Raw genomic sequence first — 21,777 nt, forward strand, 5'->3', positions numbered from 1 at the left:
CCTGAAAGTATGCTTTGTGTTTTAGTGTTATACATTATTGTAATTGTTTTCTTATTTATTATAATGTCCATTCACAATAAACTACAAATAGTTGTGTTATAACGTTGTACGTTATAACGCAACGGGACGATTATTAAGTTAAATTAATAAGTAGTCATAAATGGTCATCTAAAATGGAATATTTATAATTATTATATTAATAGTGATATAAATTTGTTCAAATATTTGTACTATGTTTTTAACAAATTTGGAAATTTCTGTTATAAGTTTAAGGATGTTACAGAACAATGGCCCACATATTACGGTATTTAGATAATATTACCTACATTACAGAGTTTATTAAAAGTTCGGCGGGCCGAACATAGCTGATTTTTTACTTATTTGAATATTTATTCAATTTATATTCATATATTTAATTCTAACCGGAATTCGATCTTATGTGCCAAAATGTATTTTATTCGGTCAGATATTATGCACGAAGAGAAAGCTGAATGGCGAAGGGTTTGAATTCTCGCTTAAATATTCGCCTAAGGCCCCATAAAGAGATTATATTAGCGATCGCCGCAAAATTTGTCTCATATGTATGTTGACGATTTCAAGGATAATTTCTAATTTTCGGTCCTCACCAGAAAATAGTTATACAAAAAATTTTAATTCTTTTTTTGGTATGTCCCCGTTTTGGTACATTCCAATATAATTGTGCTGGCAGATTTGTGGACTTTCTTTGTGTTCTTAGTACGTTAGAAACATCCTTGCATAGAACTGTTTATGTGCGTCCAAGTTTTAGTATTGTTCCCTATAAAACTGTACCTGCAGATATTCGATTTTTTATGATTTGTGTCCCACTTTTTCCCTGACTTGTTTCAAATTTGGTATTTGTGGATTACGAACTTACTATTTTCTACAATAGACATATTTCTATACAGGTCCACCCTTCGAACTGCCCCCATATAACAATACCTCCCTAAATTCGGTATTTTGTTAATTTTATCTACTTTTCTCAAAGAAATCATCAAAAAATTGGTATATAGAGTTCGTTCAGGCGCCGCCTTCTCTGGCATATAATTGGCAGTATAGGTCCAAGATTATGTAGAACTCCCATACGTCGGTACCTTCTTGTTTTCGGAATTTCAATGATTTTAGCTATGTTTTTTTTTTTTTTTTTTTTTTTTTTTTCAACGGAATTACCGCAATCTTGGTGTTTGAAGTAGGCGACAGTACCTTCCTCGGCATGTAATTGGCTTTAGAGATCCACTTTTTCGTATAGGCCCATATATCGCTAACACCAGATATACGAAATTCGTAAAATTATTGTGTCACTTTCAACGATTTAATTTACATTTTTCAATTTTCTTCCAAAAGTATTTCTTCAAAATGGAGGGTATTAAAATTTCGGTCAGTTTCTTTTTATTTGTTCAGTCTAAAAAAAATTTCCCCCTCCATTATTTGCTCACTTAATTTTGTTTTATTTAAGCAGACTTAACTGTAATACAAAGGTTTGAGGCTCGGCTAGATAGATCGCTTGCTTTAAAACTGTATTTCGTTGTTATCGAAATTTTTAAAATAAGTATAGTATACTTTAAGGATGAAAAAATTAATAAAAATTAAAAATAAATAATTAATAAACAAGCCAAAATGACGACTTTTGATAAAAAAAATAATTAGAATATATTTGTATACTCACCACCATACATAGTATGGAGGGTATATTAAGTTCGTCATTCCGTTTGTAACTCATCGAAATAATAATTCAGCGTAAAATTCTAAGACGATTTCGCCATGCCCGTCCGTTCGTCTGTCTGTCTGTTGTAAACAAGCTACAGTCCAAACGAGTTAAGATAGGAAGCTAAAATTTTGCAGAGATCTGTCCTTTGTCTGCAGGCAGATGAAGTTTGAAGATGGGCTATATCGGTTCAAGATATCGCATAGCCCTCATATAAAGGTAACCCCGACATTCGATATTTTGATGATTTTAGCCTCAGTTTTCAATGAAATTATCTGAAATTCTACACAAAGAACTCTTTTTGAGTATTGTACCCTCTGAAAGAGAATTGTCTATAGCCCCATATAACGGTACCTCCAGGTATTCGGTATTTTGATGATTATAGCCACATTTTTCAACGGAATTATCTGATAATTCACAAAAGGAGTTCCTTGTGAGTACTTTATCCCCTAGAAGAGAATTGTGTACATAAGTCCACGATATCGTATACCTCCCATATATTAGTACCCGCTGATATTCGGTATTTTGCCCAGGTCGAACTTAAAATGCTTTTACTCTTTTTCTTCCGCAGAAATTCCACCAATGACCGACGGTCGGCTTTACCTCCTAAAATGATAATTTTTGTTTCCAACGTTTCGTTTAATATTCAAAATTGTATGCCTTAATCAATAAAAAATTTATTTAACCACTTTGGTGTTGATTTATTTCATTAGCACATCAAAGTGTTACCAAACCCCCACGCCCCAACCCACCACTCAAATCACAATTGCAAATTGCTTTAAAAGTTAATATCTATCATCAAAAATAAACACAAACATGAGGTAGGATAAAAGGGGGCGTTTAATACTCACACCCGCCGATAAACCCTCTCCCCAAAATGTTTCGATAAAAACCCAACATTGAACGAAGGAAATATGTTGAGGAAAAGTTTTTGGCACTTTTGTCAAAAAGTTTACGCAACGCAAACGAACGAACGAAGGAAAGAAAAGTTTATCGAAGAAACTTTGAACTTCTTAATTGTGTATTGAATTGATGGTTTAATAACTCAAATTTAATTTGTGCACTAAAAAGTTGATATGGTATTTCCCTGATATTCTTTCACCCACACTCCTCACTCCTTCTTAACTTTTTGTAGTAAAACAGCTGTTGTACGTTTGTGTAACAATTGCAATAGACAAAGAGAGGAAAACTTAAAAGATTTTTTTTCCTCTATTTTTGGTGAAATTCTAAAAGTCTTGATTTACACCAAAGGCAATCTGAGGTAGGTTGTCTACTGCTCCCTCTGAGAGCAAAAACTTACAGAAATGCAAAACCTGTGTCACAAACTAAAAGATGGCACAAAAACTAATGTATCTTTCTGAAAAAGTTTACTTAATTGAAATGATTTCATAAAAATTGATAACACAACGTTTCGTTTAACGTTTCGACATTGACTGTGCTGTGCAGTGCTGTGTCCTTCGAGACAAGGGCAAAGTTTGTTCTTAAGTAGACAATTTTTAATGGACATCCTTTGTGCAATGAAGGGATACTTTTTCGTATTGAAGTTGGGCTTAAAAATTTGAAAAAAACAAAAATGCAAAAAAAAATACCAGTAAGGAATGGACAAAATTCGGGCGGGACAGTTCTACTCGTTACAAATATATTTTATGTTGGGAATTTTTTTACCCATCATTCATTTTATGGATGGCTTTAAGGCTATAATCGTGGACTTTTTAAAGAATATTTCTTCAAGGACCTTTAAGGCTATAAACGTGGATTTTTTAAAGCATATTTCTTCAAGGACCTTTAAGGCTATAAGCGTGGATTTTTTACAGAATATTTCTTCAAGGACCTTTAAGGCTATAAACGTGAATTTTTTAAAGAACATTTCTTCAAGAACCTTTAAGGCTATAAACGTGGATTTTTTAAAATAATATTTCTTCAAGGATTTTATGTCTATGGACGTGGATCTTTTGAAGAATATTTCTTCAAGGACCTTTAAGGCTATAAACGTGGATTTTTTTAAAGAATATTTCTTCAAGGTCCTTTAAGGCTATAAACGTGGATTTTTTAAAGAATATTTCTCCAGAGACCTTTAAGGCTATTAACGTGGATTTTTTGAAGAATATTTCTTCAAAGTCCTTTAAGTCGATAAACGTGGATTTTTTAAAGAATATTTTTTCAAAGACCTTTAAGGCTATACACGTGGATTTTTTAAAGAATATTTTTTCAAAGACCTTTAAGGCTATACACGTGGATTTTTTAAAGAATATGTTTTCAAGGACCTTTAAGGCTATAAACGTGGATTTTTTAAAGAATATTTCTTCAAGGACCTTTAAGGCAATAAACGTGGATTTTTTAAAGAATATTTCTTCAAGGACCTTTAAGGCTATAATTGTGGATTTTTCAAAGAATAATTTTTCAAGGACCTTTAAGGCTATAATTGTGGATTTTTCAAAGAATAATTTTTCAAGGACCTTTAAGGCTATAATCGTGGAATTTTTAAAGAATATTTCTTCAAGGACATTTTTAAAGCTATAGACATGGATTTTTTAATGAATATTTCTTCAAGGACCTTTAAGGCTATAAACGTGGATATTTAAAGAATATTTCTTCAAGGACCTTTAAGCCTATACACGTGGATTTTTTAAGAATATTTTTTTAAGGACCTTTAAGGCTATAATTGTGGATTTTTCAAAGAATAATTTTTCAAGGACCTTTAAGTCAATAAACGTGGATTTTTTAAAGAATATTTTTTCAAGGACTTTTAAGTCTATAAACGTGGATTTTTTAAAGAATATTTTTTCAAGGACTTTTAAGTCTATAAACGTGGATTTTTTAAAGAATATTTTTTCAAGGACTTTTAAGTCTATAAACGTGGATTTTTTAAAGAATATTTTTTCAAGGACTTTTAAGGCTTTAAATGTGGATTTTTAAAGAATATTTCTTCAAGGACCTTTAAGGCTATAAACGTCGATTTTTTAAAGAATATTTCTTTAAGGATCTTTAAGTCTATAAACGTGGATTTTTTAAAGAATATTTTTTCAAGGACGTTTATGTCTATAAACGTGGATTTTTTAAAGAATAATTTTTCAAGGACTTTTAAGTCTATAAACGTGGATTTTTTAAAGAATAATTTTTCAAGGACTTTTAAGTCTATAAACGTGGATTTTTTAAAGAATATTTCTTCAAGGACCTTTAAAGCTATGAACGTGGATTTTTTAAATAATATATATTCAAGGACTTTTATGTCTATAAACGTGGATTTTTTAAAGAATATTTCTTCAAAGAACTTTAAGGCTATAAACGTGGATTCTCGAAGAATAATTTTCCAAGGGGTTTTAAGGCTATAAAAGTGGATTTTTCAAAGAATATTTTTAACGACTATTTCAAGTCTATAAACGTGGATTTTTAATGAACAATTTTCAACAATTTTCAACGATTTTTTTAAAGAATATTTCTTCAAGGACTTTTAAGGATTTTTAAAGAATAATTTTCAAGGACTTTTAGGTCTATAAACGTGGATTTTTAAAGAATATTTCTCCAAGGACCTTTAAGGCTATGAACGTGGATATTTTAAAGAATGTTTCTTCAAGGACCTTTAAGGCTATAATAGTGGATTTTTTAAGGAATATTTCTTCAAGGACCTTTAAGGCTATAATAGTGGATTTTTTTTAAAAGAATATTTCTTCAAGGACCTTTAAGTTAAAGCCTTAAAAGTTGAAGTTGAAGAGGCCTGGATCTTTTAAAGAAAATACTTTTTCAAGGAATCTCATTGTCATAAACGTGGATTTTTTAAAGAAAATTCTTATTCAAGTACCAAAATACCAATAAACACGGATTTTAAAGAAAATTTTTTTAGGACCATCTGGCATATAAATGAATTTTTAAAAAATATATTTTCAAGCACCATCGGATCAAAAAACTTGTTTTTACTAAAGAATACACGGGCCTTTAGACCAACCTAATTTTCCCCTCTAAATTTCAGCATTTTAAAGGTTTCGGCTCCAACTTCTGTCCAATCTAGATGGATTTTTTTTGGAAGACAAACGCCTCTCAAAAATACTCAACGTTTCACGTTCCTGTCCATCCGTTTGTTGTAATCACGTTAGAGTCAACAAACTTTTGCAAAATCAGACTCAAAGATGGACCATATCGATGTCTACGATTCGTATATCTCCCATATAACGGTAACTCCCATTGTTAGATGTTTTGATTATTGTAGTTAAATTGTTTAATGGAGTTGTCTAAAAATACACAAAAGAAGTTTATTCTGAGTATTTTACCCCCTTGATGAGAATTGTCTATATGGGTCCCGCATACAACGGTACCCCCGATATTCGGTATTTTGATGATTTTAACTAAATTTTTACCGGAATCGTTTCAAATTTCGTATTTAAAGTTCGTAATAGGTACTACATCGAATGACAAAAAAAAATGTGTATGCAGGACCACGTCTTCGTAAAGCCCCTATATAACGGGTTTCCTTTAAACGGCATTTTTGAATATATTTCAATAAGAGCACATAGGCTGAGGGTATACATCTGCCGGTAAAACAGACTTACATTTTTTCTCGTTCTTTTATTTTTTTTTTCATAATTATAATTGACATATATTTCCAGAGCCCGAAATTCAATGCTTTTTTTCAACGTTGCCACCCCAAGGCACAATTACATCTGTGAAACCAAAAGGTTTTATTATGTCTCAATAATTAAATCAAATTTAATCGCTGTGATCTTTTGCTGTTGCCTTAAAGGGGTCTTTATGACAGTGACGACAACGCCATGGAAGGGATATCTTTTGCCAGTCATCTACAATAACAACAGCAAACAAATCCCCATACCCACACAATAGGTAAGAGAAAATTAAATGGATTTTTCTTTCATTTTATTTTCCATTGTAAAATTGAATTCACACACTGCAGGAGTCGGTTGAAAACAGGAAATATAAAAATAGACATCAAACATTTCGTACATTCACACACACACACACACATTTAGGGATGTGATGACAAAGGGAAAGAGATAAAAGTTCAATTTCATAATAAATTTTTATAAAAATACATTCAAGGTGTTGGCAGTGGTGAGGTATGGATGTATATGTGTGTGTGTGTCCGTATGTTGTGTGTGAAAGGATAACTGTAATGCCTATGAATACCATGAACATCCAAGGCATTATGGAAGCTCTGACGCTCTCTCTCTCTCTTTCTTACACCAACAAATATCCCAAAAATATGATGGAGTGAATCCGTTTTTGACTTTGTGCCAATATGACAGCTGGAAAACTAAATTCATTTTTATAACCATTTTATGTTGGGTAGTATGGTTTGGGGGAAAGTATGCATGATTTAGCAAGTGGTTTGTTAAGAAATTTCAGAAAACAGAAAGAGGAATTAAGTGAAGAATAAGTATTAAAATTACAAAGAAGAAATAAGTGTGAAATGTGGAAAATATATGTTTGATAGCAAGGGCCCGCTACTTCGTCAGCGAAAAGTCCACCTTAAAATTTTGGATTCCCCCAGTTAACTTAGTACTCAAAATGCACAATTTATTCATCGATTTTTGGACAAAATTTTCCAAATCCAGTTTCTTCTCTCAACCACGGACACCAACAGTGACATCTATATCAAATTTTAGGATCCAAGCTCTATTACTTCTCCCAATACCAAATTTAGTACAAATTAGTACTTTTCGTACAATTATGGTACACATTTCCAAAACCACCTCCATATCTCAAAAAATAATACCATCAGTGATATAAGTATCCAATTTCAGGATTCCAGCTTTATTCCTTCACCCAATAGCAAATATGGTACCAATCAGTAATTTTCGTACAAATATTGGGCGCATTTCCAAATCGTAACCACAGACAGCAAGAGTGACATCCATATAACATTTCAGGATTGCCGGTATATTCCTTCACTCAAAAACCAAATTGTACCAAATTTAGTACCATTCAGTACACTCAAGTACAAATTTTCATAACTTCCAAATTTTAATTTCTTCAGTCCAATAGAAATCTTATTTCCAAATTTCAACATTACAACTCTATTGGTTCTCTCAAAATTTCAGTTATACTAAATTTAGTACCATTTAGTACACATAAGTACGAATTTCCAAAACTATCTACATTCCTCAGTTCTAGAGTGCAATAGTAATCTTATTTGCAAATTTCAGTATTCCGGATCTACCTGTTCACCCAAATCGAAAATGTACCAAATTTAGTACCATTTAGTACTTTTCGTGCACATAAGTAGAAATTTCCAAAACTTCCTACATATTCCAATCCTACACTCCGCAAGTAATATTATTGTCCAATTTCAGTATTCCAGCTCCATTCGTTCCTCCAAATTCAAATTGTACTAAATTTAGTACCGTTTAGTACTTTTCGTATACATGAGGATAGACTAAACTACCTCCTTACATCGACTCTACTCCTCAACCATGATTCCTATTCGAAATTTTAAGTTTTTAGCTCTAACCGTTCACATGATACGAAATGGTATCAAATGCAGTACATTTTATTAGTTTTCATACATTTATAGTGCGAATTTTCGAAAATCCTTTGGTACATCTATCATACAATCCATCAGTCATCTTCATTCCAAATTTAAGAGTTTTAGCTCAAATACAAAGGGTGTCATTTAGTACCTTTTAAAACCTTTCGTAGCGTTCTTGTACGAATTTCCAAAAACCCAATCTTATCTGACGCCTTCGGGCCAAGAGTGACCCTCACCCAAAATTTGAAAATTCTACCTTCAGCTGCTTCGTCTGGGAGTTGATTAATCGTCAGGCAATAAATTAATTGATTCTCTTTTATTAATATAGATACGATTTTCGGATTCCACACCCCATGCTCTAAAAAGTTCGCTATATTTGCATCACATTCCAAGCTACATCAAGTGTCCTGCGTTAAGCATTATCCAAACCTTAGCCGACTTCCTTTGCTTAGCATACTTATAGAAAAACTCCCCGAACTTAGCACTCTCCATGTTATCAGCATGCTTAGCACACTTTAAGCACTTAGGAGATCCATTAGATTTTCACGCTGCACACATAACTCCAAAATGCTGGCTGGAATTTGATGAGTGGACAAAGCCGCGTAAGCTTTATTTTACAGTGTTCCTCCGAGTGAGCATGCTTTGCTTGTTTTCTAGAGAGGGGGATTACGAGCAGATTATACTATTTCTGAGTACTTTTTTAGTTTTAGTACTCTTTTAGATTTTGTCGACTTCACTATCCTACCTATCAAACAGAGGTGACTCGCGACCGCATCACCCTAAAACCAAAGAGTGTAGATTAAACTTCGTATAAAACTCGCACAGTTTCACTCGTCAGTAAAAAGTAGCTTGGCCTGGCATATTCTTAAAAAGCTCTCTTCGTTTAGCACTCTCCATACGCTCTTTTAGCTGTATCTGTACTCAATCAAGCTTCTTGCAATTTTTGGGATTTGACTAACCTAACTCTATCTTGATCCAATTCTGAATCCAATTCTTTAGAGCCGAGAAGAAACCCCCCGAATGCCTTCGAACCTTCAGCAGCAGGGCGCTAAGTAAAGCATTTCGAGAGAAAACCTCCGTTTACTAACTAAGTCGAGAACAATCCATTCGATTACCAACGAGTCGACAGCAACTTCTTCGGAGACGAATATAAACCACCCGAATCGACTAAATCACTAATACATTCAAACTGGAAAAGAACCATCCTATTGTCTTACCACTGGTTTCTCAGTCCAAAGGAACCGGAATATTTTCGAGGCGAGGGAATGCCAACTCCGAGCAGACCTGATATCACTTTTCGCAATTTTCTATTGGCCGACAGCAATACTAATTAGGATTTGGTCCTCCAAACCAACAGCAAAACAGTAACAGCAACTCAAATATTAAGGACTATTCACTCGAAAAACCTGAATTCTTAAAACCCAAGAGCAAGTCACTCAATTACTTGGGAACTAGACGAATATTTCCGAGCCGATATCAATTATCCCGATTACACTGTGCGGCATTATTCATTTTTTAATAATTAAAGTAAATCGGGATATGGCTAGAGAGGTTATATATCATTTTATACCAAAACGTGCCCCATCGAAATAATGGTTTTAGACCCTTTGTTTCTTTGGACCAAATCTGTTTCAGAACATTTGGAGTCGATTTAGCGATCGGTCCACTCCATCAAGTACCTCCGATTGTCTTCAAGTTACACACATTACAATATTTTTATAAACCCTGGGTCTGGTCTGAAGATGGAATATATCTGTCCACTCCTTCTGATACCTCCCCCACAAAATGGTCAAAGTTTTGAATTTCCATGAAGCTCATAAAACAAGAAATTATCATCCAAATTGCATTCAGAATTGCACATCTCAATATTTCCATCAGCACTAAATCTGTTATAAAAATGGCAGAGATCGGACCATTCCTTCTGGTACCGCCCCCACAAAGGGTCAAAGTTTTGAATAACCAAAACGATTATAAAATCAGATATATGCATCCGTTTCTCCTCATATTTCACATATCCCAATATTTCTACTAACACAAGATATGCTGTGAAAATGGGATATATCGGTGTACTTCTTCTGGTATCTCCCCCACAAAGGTCCATGAAGCTAATAAAACACGAAATTAACATCCGATTCTATTCAGACATGAGAAATTTAAATATTTCCATCATCATAAGATCTGTTATAAACATGGTAGAGATTGGAGAATTACCCCCTACAAAAGGTTAATGTTTTGAATAACCAAAACTATTATAAAATCTGAAATAAGCATCCAACTTTCTTCAAATTTCACACATACAAATATTTTTGCTAATACAAGATCTGTTGTCGAGATAATATAAATCTGCGAACCCTCAGCAACAAAGGGTCACAATTTTCAATATTTTTATCTGTCATAACTCCCAGAAACCTGAAATGAATATGGAATCTATGATCTCGCATAGAATTGGATATAAATGTTCGATTTTCTTTTAATTTTGCCCATAACAATATTGTTATCTGCATTAGATGAAGTATGATAGTGGAATACTTCGGTCAACTATATCTGGTAACATTTTCTAAAATCCAAAAATTGTAAAAAATTAGGAATGCGGTTAAACTTAAACCCTCAATTTAGGTTACCCCGATGTTAACTTTCAAAACGTCAATACAAATATTTTCTGTTTTTATACCCTCCACCATACTATGGAGGGTATATTAACTTTGTCATTCCGTTTGTAACTCCTCGAAATACTCATGTCAGACCCAACAAAGTATATATATTCTTGATCAGCGTAAAATTCTAAGTCGATTTAGAAGGCTATTCTAGTCGAGATAGAAGGCTAAAATCTTGCACACCTGTTTATTTTTCCAGTGGACATGTTAAGTTCGTAAATGGGCCATGTAGGTCCACGTCTTCGTATGGCCCATGTGTAACGGTACCTCCCGATATTCGGTATTGTGATGATTTTATCGACATTATTCACCGGAATTTTTTTAAATTTGGTATTTGAAGTTCGTAATGAATACTACAGCATTGTCGGTGCAGGTCCACGTCTTCGTATAGCCCCCATACAACGGTACCTCCCTATATTCGGTATTTTTATGATTTTAGCGACATAATTCACCGGAATTGTTTCAAATTTGGTATTTGAGATTCGTAATGGATACTACAGCCTATGATAGAAAATTATCTGTGCAGGTTCACGTCTTCGTATAACCCCCATATAACGGTACCTCCCAATATTCGGTATTTTGATGATTTTAGCGTCATTATTCACCGTTTCAAATTACGTATTTAGAGTTCGTAATGGGAACTACAGTCTGTGACAGAAAATTGGCTATGCAGGTCCAGGTCTTCGTATAGGCCCCATATATCAGTGCCTCCCTATATTCGGTATTATGACGAGTTTAGGTACAAAACCCACCGATATTGTTTTAGATATCGTATTTGACGTTAGTAATGGATGCTATAGCCTGTGACAGAAAATTGTCTTTGCTGGTCCAGGTCTTCGCACAGCTCCGATATAATGGTACCTCCCTATATACGATATTTTGATGATTTTAGCTACATTATTCTCCGTTTATTTCAAGTTTCGAATTTGAATATGGCAATGGCTAATGGCAAACAATGCCTATGTAGGTCCACGTCGTATAGACCCCAATATAACGGCTATATTCGGTATTTTTAAAATTTTAACAGAATTTTTTAAGGATTTTATTTTTTTTTGTTATTTCCAAATTCGTTCCAAATGGCGGAGGGTATTCAAAGTTCGGCCCGGTCGAACTTACTGCTTTTTAACTTGTTAAAACCTCTAAATATACATTTTAGGCCCCACAAAGTACATATATTCTTGATCAGCATAATATTCTATGTCGATTTAGCAATGATCGTCCTTCCGTCTGTCTGTCTGTCTGTGAAAAGCTAGCTTCCGAACGAATTGAAGTAGGTTCATAGAATTTTACTCAAATGTTTTTTACTCTGCAGGACTTTTGGTATTGAAAATAGGCTATATAGGTCCACGTTTAAATATAGCCCCCATATAACTGTACCTCCCTATATTCGGCATTTTGATGATTTTAGCTAAATTATTCACAGGCATTTTTTCAAGTTTCGTATTTGAATATTGAAATTGCCTATTCGGGTCCACGATTATCGTATAGACACCAGGACAACGTTAACTTCCTTTATCAGGTATTTTTAAGATTTTAACAGATTTTTTTTTCAAAATTTCCAAATTATTTTCCGAATTGTGAAGGGTATTCAAATTTCCACCCGGCCAATTTTACTGCTTTTTTACTTGCTGGTTCTAATTTCGTAGTCTACAGATTCTTTGTATTAAACAGTGTTATCAACCTTGAATGTCCTATAGGTCCAAGACGTGTCGCCTATCCCCAACCTTTATGCACTTTTTATAAAAAAAATGATATTATGCCTGGCTAAAAATTGACTTCTTGTTGAGGTATTGACAGGAGGATACCGAAACTACAATGCCGAGAGGCTATTTGGCCATGGTCCCACAAAAATAAAATTACAATAACCGAGAAGATAGTTAGTCGTCGTCGTTTTTTTTTCTATTGTCTCATTCTCCGTATTGGAACAACGGCATGCAGGTTCCAGAGCAAACCAAATTTAAGCAACGGCCATTGCAGCTTTTCGTTTCGTTTGTTTGTTCATCGTTTTGTGCACGTCGCCATCGTCGTCCTGCTTCTCCCCGTCGTGGCCGTCATCGAATTTTGGCACTGTTGAATACCAATTGTTTAAGGATTCCGTGAGCCTTCAGGGTCTGGGCAAAATGAAATTCACACTTTACCAATGATTGCTTTCTCACTGCCTTAAATGAAATTATAAACAGGACAAAGGATGTTGAGGATGTTGTTGTTGTTGCTGCTATTGGTGTTGTCGCACTGCAAGACGCCCGGTCGAGTCAAAGAATTATTGCGCGTAATTGCATGGCGTTGAAGCGTGTACGAAATGGAAGTCAGTTCGTCAGTGATTGCTGGCGAGGTGAAAATGTCCATATAAAAAGGAGGAGCAGCAACAGCAACAACATCAAAGAAGAATGAAAACAAAAAGAAAATAATGAAATACGTGTACGTAGAGCGCGCGTTGCCATTGTATCACAGCGTGTGAGTGCTCGAATTAAACTTCAATAAAAAATGGATGATATCCCGAAAAAAAAAGGCAAAACGAAGAAATGGCAGAAGAATTAAAATAAAAATGCTGTAGTGTTCTGCTTTTCTTTTTCTTTTCCTTTTTTTTGCCAATCATGACGACCGTTCGTTCGTCGGGTCATAAAACAAGTGCTCATAAAATGTATATGAAATGAAATTATTTGATGTTCTGTAGCATCATTTTGGACCCTGTTCTTGCACTTAATTCAATACAAATACTAAGGGTATGCGAGAGCACTGCTGCCTGAGAGGGGTCGCCATCCATGGAGGTGGTAGTGGTGGGGGTGCTGATGGAGCGCAGCACGAATAAAAGTATTAATGCCACAATGAGTTTTTCATCGCATTTTAATTTCATGGTTATGCTTCCTCAGCATTTCGTGCTTTTTCTAACGTTCCCGGGTTTTTCTGTTTCGGTTTCACCATCAAATCATAGTTCGTGGAATAGCAGCGGCATGTTGGAAAATGGAAATGCGAATGGAGGTGGGAGTGAAAGAAAATAGAAAATTTGATTTTTGATTCGGGGACTACTGGTGGGAGGACCAATTTTAAAAATCTTTAAAAGACCTAGATGTCCCTCAAAGATCAGGCCTCTACGGCGTCTGTAGGAAGACCTCTATGGGATCTAAAAAGAGACCAACGTTGTGGTCTTCTAGACGAAGACCAACCTTGAGGTCTTCTAGACGAAGACTAACCTTGTGGTCTTCTATACGAAGACCAACCTACGGGTCTTTTATGCGAAGACCCACCTGCTGGTCTTCTATACGAAGACCCACCTGCTGGTCTTCTATACGAAGACCCACCTGCTGGTCTTCTATACGAAGACCCACCTGCTGGTCTTCTATACGAAGACCCACCTGCTGGTCTTCTATACGAAGACCCACCTGCTGGTCTTCTATACGAAGACCCACCTGCTGGTCTTCTATACGAAGACCCACCTGCTGGTCTTCTATACGAAGACCCACCTGCTGGTCTTCTATACGAAGACCCACCTGCTGGTCTTCTATACGAAGACCCACCTGCTGGTCTTCTATACGAAGACCCACCTGCTGGTCTTCTATACGAAGACCCACCTGCTGGTCTTCTATACGAAGACCCACCTGCTGGTCTTCTATACGAAGACCAACCTTGTGGTCTTCTATACGAAGACCAACCTTGTCGTCTTCTATACGAAGACCAATCTTGTCGTCTTCTATACGAAGACCAACCTTGTCGTCTTCTATACGAAGACCAACCTTGTGGTCTTCTATACGAAGACCAACCTTGTGGTCTTCTATACGAAGACCAATCTGCTAGTCTTCTATACGAAGACCAATCTGCTGGTCTTCTATACGAAGACCAACCTGCTGGTCTTCTATACGAAGACCCACCTGCTGGTCTTCTATACGAAGACCAACCTTGTGGTCTTCTATACGAAGACCAACCTTGTGGTCTTCTATTCGAAGACAAACCTTGTGGTCTTCTATTCGAAGACCAACCTTGTGGTCTTCTATTCGAAGACCAACCTTGTGGTCTTCTATGAGGAGGCCAACCTTGTGGTCTTCTATAAGAAGACCAACCTTGTGGTCTTCTATACGAAGACCAACCTTGTGGTCTTCTATACGAAGACCAATCTGCTGGTCTTCTATACGAAGACCAACCTTGTGGTCTTCTATGAGAAGACCAACCTTGTGGTCTTTTATGAGAAGACCAACCTTCTTGTGGTCTTCGAGACGAAGACCAACCTTGTGGTCTTCTATACGAAGATCAACCTTGTGGTCTTCTATGAGAAGACCAACCTTGTGGTCTTTTATGAGAAGACCAACCTTCTTGTGGTCTTCTATGCGAAGACCAACCTTGTGGTCTTCTATACGAAGACCAACCTTGTGGTCTTCTATACGAAGACCAACCTTGTGGTCTTCTATACGAAGACGAACCTTGTGGTCTTCTATACGAAGACCAACTTTGGGGTCTTCTAGACGCAGACCAACTTTGGGGTCTTCTAGACGCAGACCAACCTTGTGGTCTTCTATACAAAGACCCTCTGGTCTTCTATACGAAGTCTTTCTGGTCTTCTATACGAAGACCTTCTGGTCTTCTATACGAAGACCTTCTGGTCTTCTATACGAAGACCTTCTGGTATTCTATACGAAGACCTTCTGGTCTTCTATACGAAGACCTTCTGGTCTTCTATACGAAGACCTTCTGGTCTTCTATACGAAGACCTTCTGGTCTTCTATACGAAGACCTTCTGGTCTTCTATACGAAGACCTTCCGGTCTTCTTTGAGCGGGCCTTTTGGTCTTCTATGATAAGACATTCTGGCCTTCTATGAGAACACCTTCTGGCCTTCTATGAGAATACGTTCTGGTCTTCAATGTGTAGACCTTCTAAAATTCTATGAGAAGAACTTCTGGTCTTCTATGAGAGGACCTTCCGGTCTTCTATGAGAAGACCTTCTCGTCTTATTTGTGAAGACCTTGTCGTCTTCTATGAGAAGACCTTCTCGTCTTCCATGAGAAGAATTTCTGGTCTTCTCTTTTAAGTGAAGACCTTTTGACCTTCTATGAGAAGACCTTCTGACCTTCTATGAGGAGACCTTTTGGTCTCCCATGAATACTTTCTAAGATGAATACTTTCTGCTCTTCTATGGGAAGACTTTCTGTTCTAAGATGAATAACTTCTGTTCTTTTATGAGAAGACCTTTTGGCCTTCTATGGGAAGACCTTCGGCCATTCTAGGAGAAGACCTTATGACCTTCTGCGAGAAGAACTTCTGGCCTTCTATGGTCATCTAGTCTTCTATGGGAAGACCTTCTTCTCTTCTAAGAGAAGCCTTCATCTCTTCTTGTGCTCTTCTACGAGAAGACCTTCTGGTCTTCTATGAGAAGACCTTCTGGTTTTCAATGAGAAGACCTTCTCGCCTTCTATGAGAAGACCTTCTGACCTTCTATGAGAAGACCTTCTGATCTTCTATGAGAATATCTTCTTCTCTTCTTTGAGAGTATTTTCTACTTATATTCTTTAACCTTTGTATCCCGCACCTCGTCAAAATTTATAAAATAAAATAAATATGTATTTTGTTGCTTAGTAATGATGTTTTACAAAGAAATCTAATATTTGTAGCAGCAGGTCTGACAACATCATGGTCCTTCTCCCACTAGGTACCTTCAAGTCTAATAACACCATGACCATTACAAGCAATAACAAACAATAACCAAGCGGGGGATCCAAAACAATAACAACAAACAATCACATTTTGAAATGGGAATTTATAATCACAAGAAATAAAATACGTGTTGTTATTTGCAAATGAATTATTTGATATCCTTACAAGAATGTCATGACGATGACAAAAGGTCATCCTTTTTGGATTTCATTTATCGTTCGGTGTTTGTGAGTTCGGGTGTGTGTGTGAGGCCATGAATAGATTTGAAATTAGTTTCGCAAGACCTTTATCAACATTGACATTTTGATATGTCAAACTATAAAATCCACTCTCTCTTTCTTAACTGGAAGGTCATCTGCAGTGTCATCAAAAATCGTACATCTTAGCACTTGGCCAGTGTTAATAATGGGATGCTTAACGCTTGCCAAATTGTTGGGTTATTTTAGGGGAGTTTGGGAGAGGTGATAAAAGGGCATTGTTTTTAACCAAATAGAAAATTGAAAAGCTGGCCTAATGTGAGCACAGTTATTAAAAAAAAACTAGAGGAAAAATTCAGAAATTATGGCCACGAACAACATTTCTATGGACAGATCTTCTGCAGATAAATATTCTTTGAAAGTTCTCCTGTAAAGAATTAGCCTTGAAAATCTCTGATATATACCGAATACCTTTACAAGCTCTTTATATACAGTGGACAATAAAAGTTCTTCGATATAGAGAATATTTTTAAAAGCTATTCTATAGTCAAAAGGGATCCTACGAACAGATGATTTGGTCTTCTATAGACAGAATATGTTAGTACGTTCTTCTCATTTCCAAAACCACTCACTTATACCAACCCTATTTTCAGGAATTGATTCTCATACCAAAATTTAAGTTTTTACCACCATCCATTCACATAATTTCAAAAGGTACCAAATTTAGTGCATTTCATGGTACACGTATTGTTCTAATTTCGAAAAAACCCTTTAAATTGTCTATCCTACACAACATCAAAGACTCTCACTCCAAATTGCAGATTTCCAGCTATATTCCTTCCCCAAATACCAAAGTTAATATTATTTAGTACTTTTCGAACATTTTAAGTGAGCATTTTCAAACCGCAAAAAGTTGGTCTTTATGCCATATTTTGGACTTCTAACTCAGTCCCTTACACATAAATATAATTTAGTAACAGTTTTAGTAGGCATTTCCAAAACCATCTCCAAATCTCAACCCTACACACTTACAGTGATACTAATGACAAATTTCAGATTTCAAGAAGTCATTATTTGATCAATTTATTCGATCAATTTGATTTATTGCCATTCGGTACTTTTCGTGCATATAAGTACGAATTTCCAAAGCGCCCTATTTAGCCTAATCCTTCATTCCTTCATCCCTAATCCTACTCCAACAGTAGTCGTATTTTAAATTTAAGGATTCCATTGGTTCACCCCAATCCAAATTCAGTACCATTTAATACACAAAAGTAAAAATTTCTAAAACTACCCCCATATCCCAGATAAACTCTCCGATAGTATTTTTTTTCATTAATTTTTGGATAACAGATCTATTGGTTCGCCTAAATCGAAATTGTGCCAAATAAGTACAACATATAAGTACAAATTTCCATGTCACAATCCTACACTCTGACAGCAATTTTATTTTCAAATTTCAAGATATCAGATCCATTGCTTCACATAAATCCACATTGTACCAAATTTAGTACCATCTAGTACACATGGGTGCAAATTTCCAAAACTACTCCCATATTCCAATCCTACACTCCGACACTAGTCGGATTCCTTAATTTAAGGATGCCATATTTAAATCATACTCCGACAGTAATCTTATTCCTTAATTTCAGGATACCAGATCTATAGGTTCACCTAAATCTAAATTGTACCAAATTTAGTACAATTTAGTACACATATGTACAAAAGTACTTAATGCAATCCAATAGAAATCTTATTTCCAAATTTTAGGATTCCATCTCTACCTGTTCTTCCAAAATGTAAATTGTACCAAATTTAGTATACATTAGTACGAATTCTACATTCCTCAGTCCCAGATAGTAACTTTATTTCTAAATTTCAGGATAGCAGATAAGTATGAATTTCTAAAACAATTTATTTTTAAGTTTTAGGATAATAGATCTATTGGTTCATGTGTACGAAAAGTACTAGATGTATCTATATTTGGTACAATTTGTGCCGATGGGGGTGGAATCCTGAAATTTGGATTACTGTGGGAGTGTATGATTGGGATTGGGTTTCCAATTGAAATCTTATTTCCAAATTTTTGGATTTCACCTTTACCGATTCATTCAAAAATTAAATTGTACCAAATTTAGTATCATTTAGTACACATAAGTACGTATTTCCAAAACTACCCAAATTTCTCAGTCATACAATGCAATAGTATTTTTTTTTGTCTCCAAATGTTAGGATTTCAACCCCATTGGTTCCAAATTCAGTACCATTTAGTACACATACGTACAAATTTCCATTACTTTCTACATCATACAATCCAATATAAACCTCTACAGGTTCTCCCAAAATGTAAGTTGTACCTTATTTTGTACCATTTGGTACACATAAGTACGAATTTCAAAACTACTCACATACCTCAGCCCAACAATTAAATAGAGATCTTATTTCCAAATTTCAATTTCAACTAAATACATTGGTCCTCATAAAATTTAAAATGCGCTAAACTTATGACCATTAGCAAATTTCCAAATTTCATGATTCAAGCTCTATTGGTTCACACAAATCGAAATTGTACCAAATTTAGTACCTCTTAGTACTAAATGCGCTTAGCACATTAGCACACATTTCAAATTTTTCTCCATATCGCGTTCTACACTCCACCACCAATGTCAATTTCAAATTTTAGAATTCCAGCTCCATCCGTTGTTCCAAATCGAAATTTTACCGAATTTAGTACAAATTAGTACTTTTCGTACACATAGGTACAAATTTCGAAAACTCCATATCGCGTTCTACACTCCACCAACAATGTTAATTTGAAATTTCAGAATTCCAGCTCCAACCGTTGCACCAAATCGAAATTTTACCAAATTTAGTACTAATTAGTACTTTTCGTGCACATAAGCACAGATTTCAAATCTTTCTTCATATCGCGTTCTTCGCTCCACCACCAATGTTAATTTCAAATTTCAGGATTCTAGCCCCATCCGTTCCTCCAAATTCAAATTTTACTTAACTTAGTACCATTTAGTACTTTTCGTGTATATAGGTACCAATTTTAAATAATTTCCTCCATATCCCAATACCACATTATGCTAGTAATGTTAATTCCAAATTTCAGGATTCCGGCTCCATCCGTTTCTCCAAATTCAAATTGTACAAAATTTAGTACCGTCTAGAGTTTTTCGTATACATACATGAATACGTATTTCCTAAACTACCTACTTACATCGACTTTAATTCTCAACCTCGATTCCCATTCCAAATTTTAGTTTTGAGCTCAAACCGTTCACATGATACGAACTTGTACCAATTGTAGTACATTTTAGTACTGGTCTTCTGTACGTAGACATTCAGGTCTTCTACACGAAGACCTTCTGGACTTCTATTCTAAGACCAAACTACATGTCTTCTATGAGAATACCTTGTTTTCTTCTATGAGAAGAGCTTCTTCTATTTTATCTCCTCGGTCTATTTTGTGAAGACACTCTGGTCTTCTATGAAAAGACCCTCTATGAGAAGATCCTAATAAGAAAATACTCTCTGGTCTTCTATGAAAAGACCTTCTGATCTTTTATTGCATTCTGTGAGAAGACCCTGGAATTCTATAAGAAGACACTCTGGCATTCTATGAGAAACCACTCTGGCATACTATGAGAAGACCCTCTGATCTGTTAATGAGAAGAACCTTTCGTCCTCTACGAGGAGACCCTCTGATCTTCTTTGAGAAAATATCAATCAATATCAATTTTAGTACTTCAGGTACACTTTTAGTACCCTTTGGTACATCTATCATTCACTCCATCAGTGAACCTCATTCCAAATTTAAGAGTTTCACTTCCTCAAATATAAAGTGTACAATAGTTAGTTCCTTCTAATATTTTCCGTACCGTTCGTATTGGAGCCCCTGTTGGTAGTATGTCTGATATAAAGAGGTGGTTTTGGAATAGTACTATATTTGGTACAATTCGGTATTGGGTGAACAGGTGGTGCTTGAAATCTAAAAAAATCCCTGTAGTCGCTGCACATATGGAGGTAGTTTTGGAAATACGTACTATAATTGTACGAAAATTATGTTTGGCATATGAAGGTGGTTTTGGTACTAAATTTGGGACAGTTTGGTTTAGGGCGAAAGGATAAAGCTGGAATTTTGAAATTTTGTATCGGAGTACCTGCTGGTGGTAGGTTTGTGATATAGAGGTGGTTTTGTAAATGTGTACTACAAGTGCACAAAACGTACTTAATAGTAAATATGAAAAGGGTACCATATTTAGTACCGTTCTAGTATGAATTTTAAAAAATCCAGCCTTAATTGACCAACGGACTAAGAGTGACCTAACCCAAATGTTCAAGATCCTAGCTTCAACCGTTTCAACTGGGCGTTGATGAATCGGAAAGTCAGTCACTCAGTCAGTCAATTATTTTACTCTTTTATTAAAATAGATAGTCCTTTGAAAGGCTTCCTATGGACAAAAGGTCCTTGAAAGTATTTCTTTTAAAGACAGAAGACCTTTAAAAGATTCTATAAATTCTGCAGACCTTTAAAATACCTTCTATGGAAATAATTTCTGTAAAAATTCTTCTCTCCAAGGACATAGAACATTTCAAAGATCTTCTGGCTATAGAAAAGCTTTTAAGGTTCTGATGAGCCTCTATATAAATCTACAAATATTCTTAACCAAAATCGCTCAACAAAAAAAAAATAAAAGGATATAATTTGGCCAAGGTAAGTTGTCATGCATTTCAGTGTGCTTGTGTGTGTGTGTGTGTGTTTTCATTATATATAGCTGTGCAGATGTGGCCAAAACATAAGGCCATATAAAAAGCCATTTCCGCCGCAAAAATGAACACACGTGGACTTAAGTCAATACCATGAACATAAACCGCTCAAATGTATGTAAGACTGGACAGACAGAATGGATAAATGTTTCGGTGTTTTTTCGTTCTTTTTCTGCCGGTGATAATGGCGATGATGATGATGATGGCGACGATGAAGTTGCAATGTATGAACGGGTTGGCTGCTAAGTATTATTGGTCATGCTGGTGGACAATTTTTATATCCGAACATGCTTTGGTGGATTTCCAA

Source organism: Musca domestica, unplaced genomic scaffold, assembly GCF_030504385.1.
Source record: "Musca domestica strain aabys unplaced genomic scaffold, Musca_domestica.polishedcontigs.V.1.1 165, whole genome shotgun sequence".
Taxonomy (NCBI): Eukaryota; Metazoa; Arthropoda; class Insecta; order Diptera; family Muscidae; genus Musca; species Musca domestica.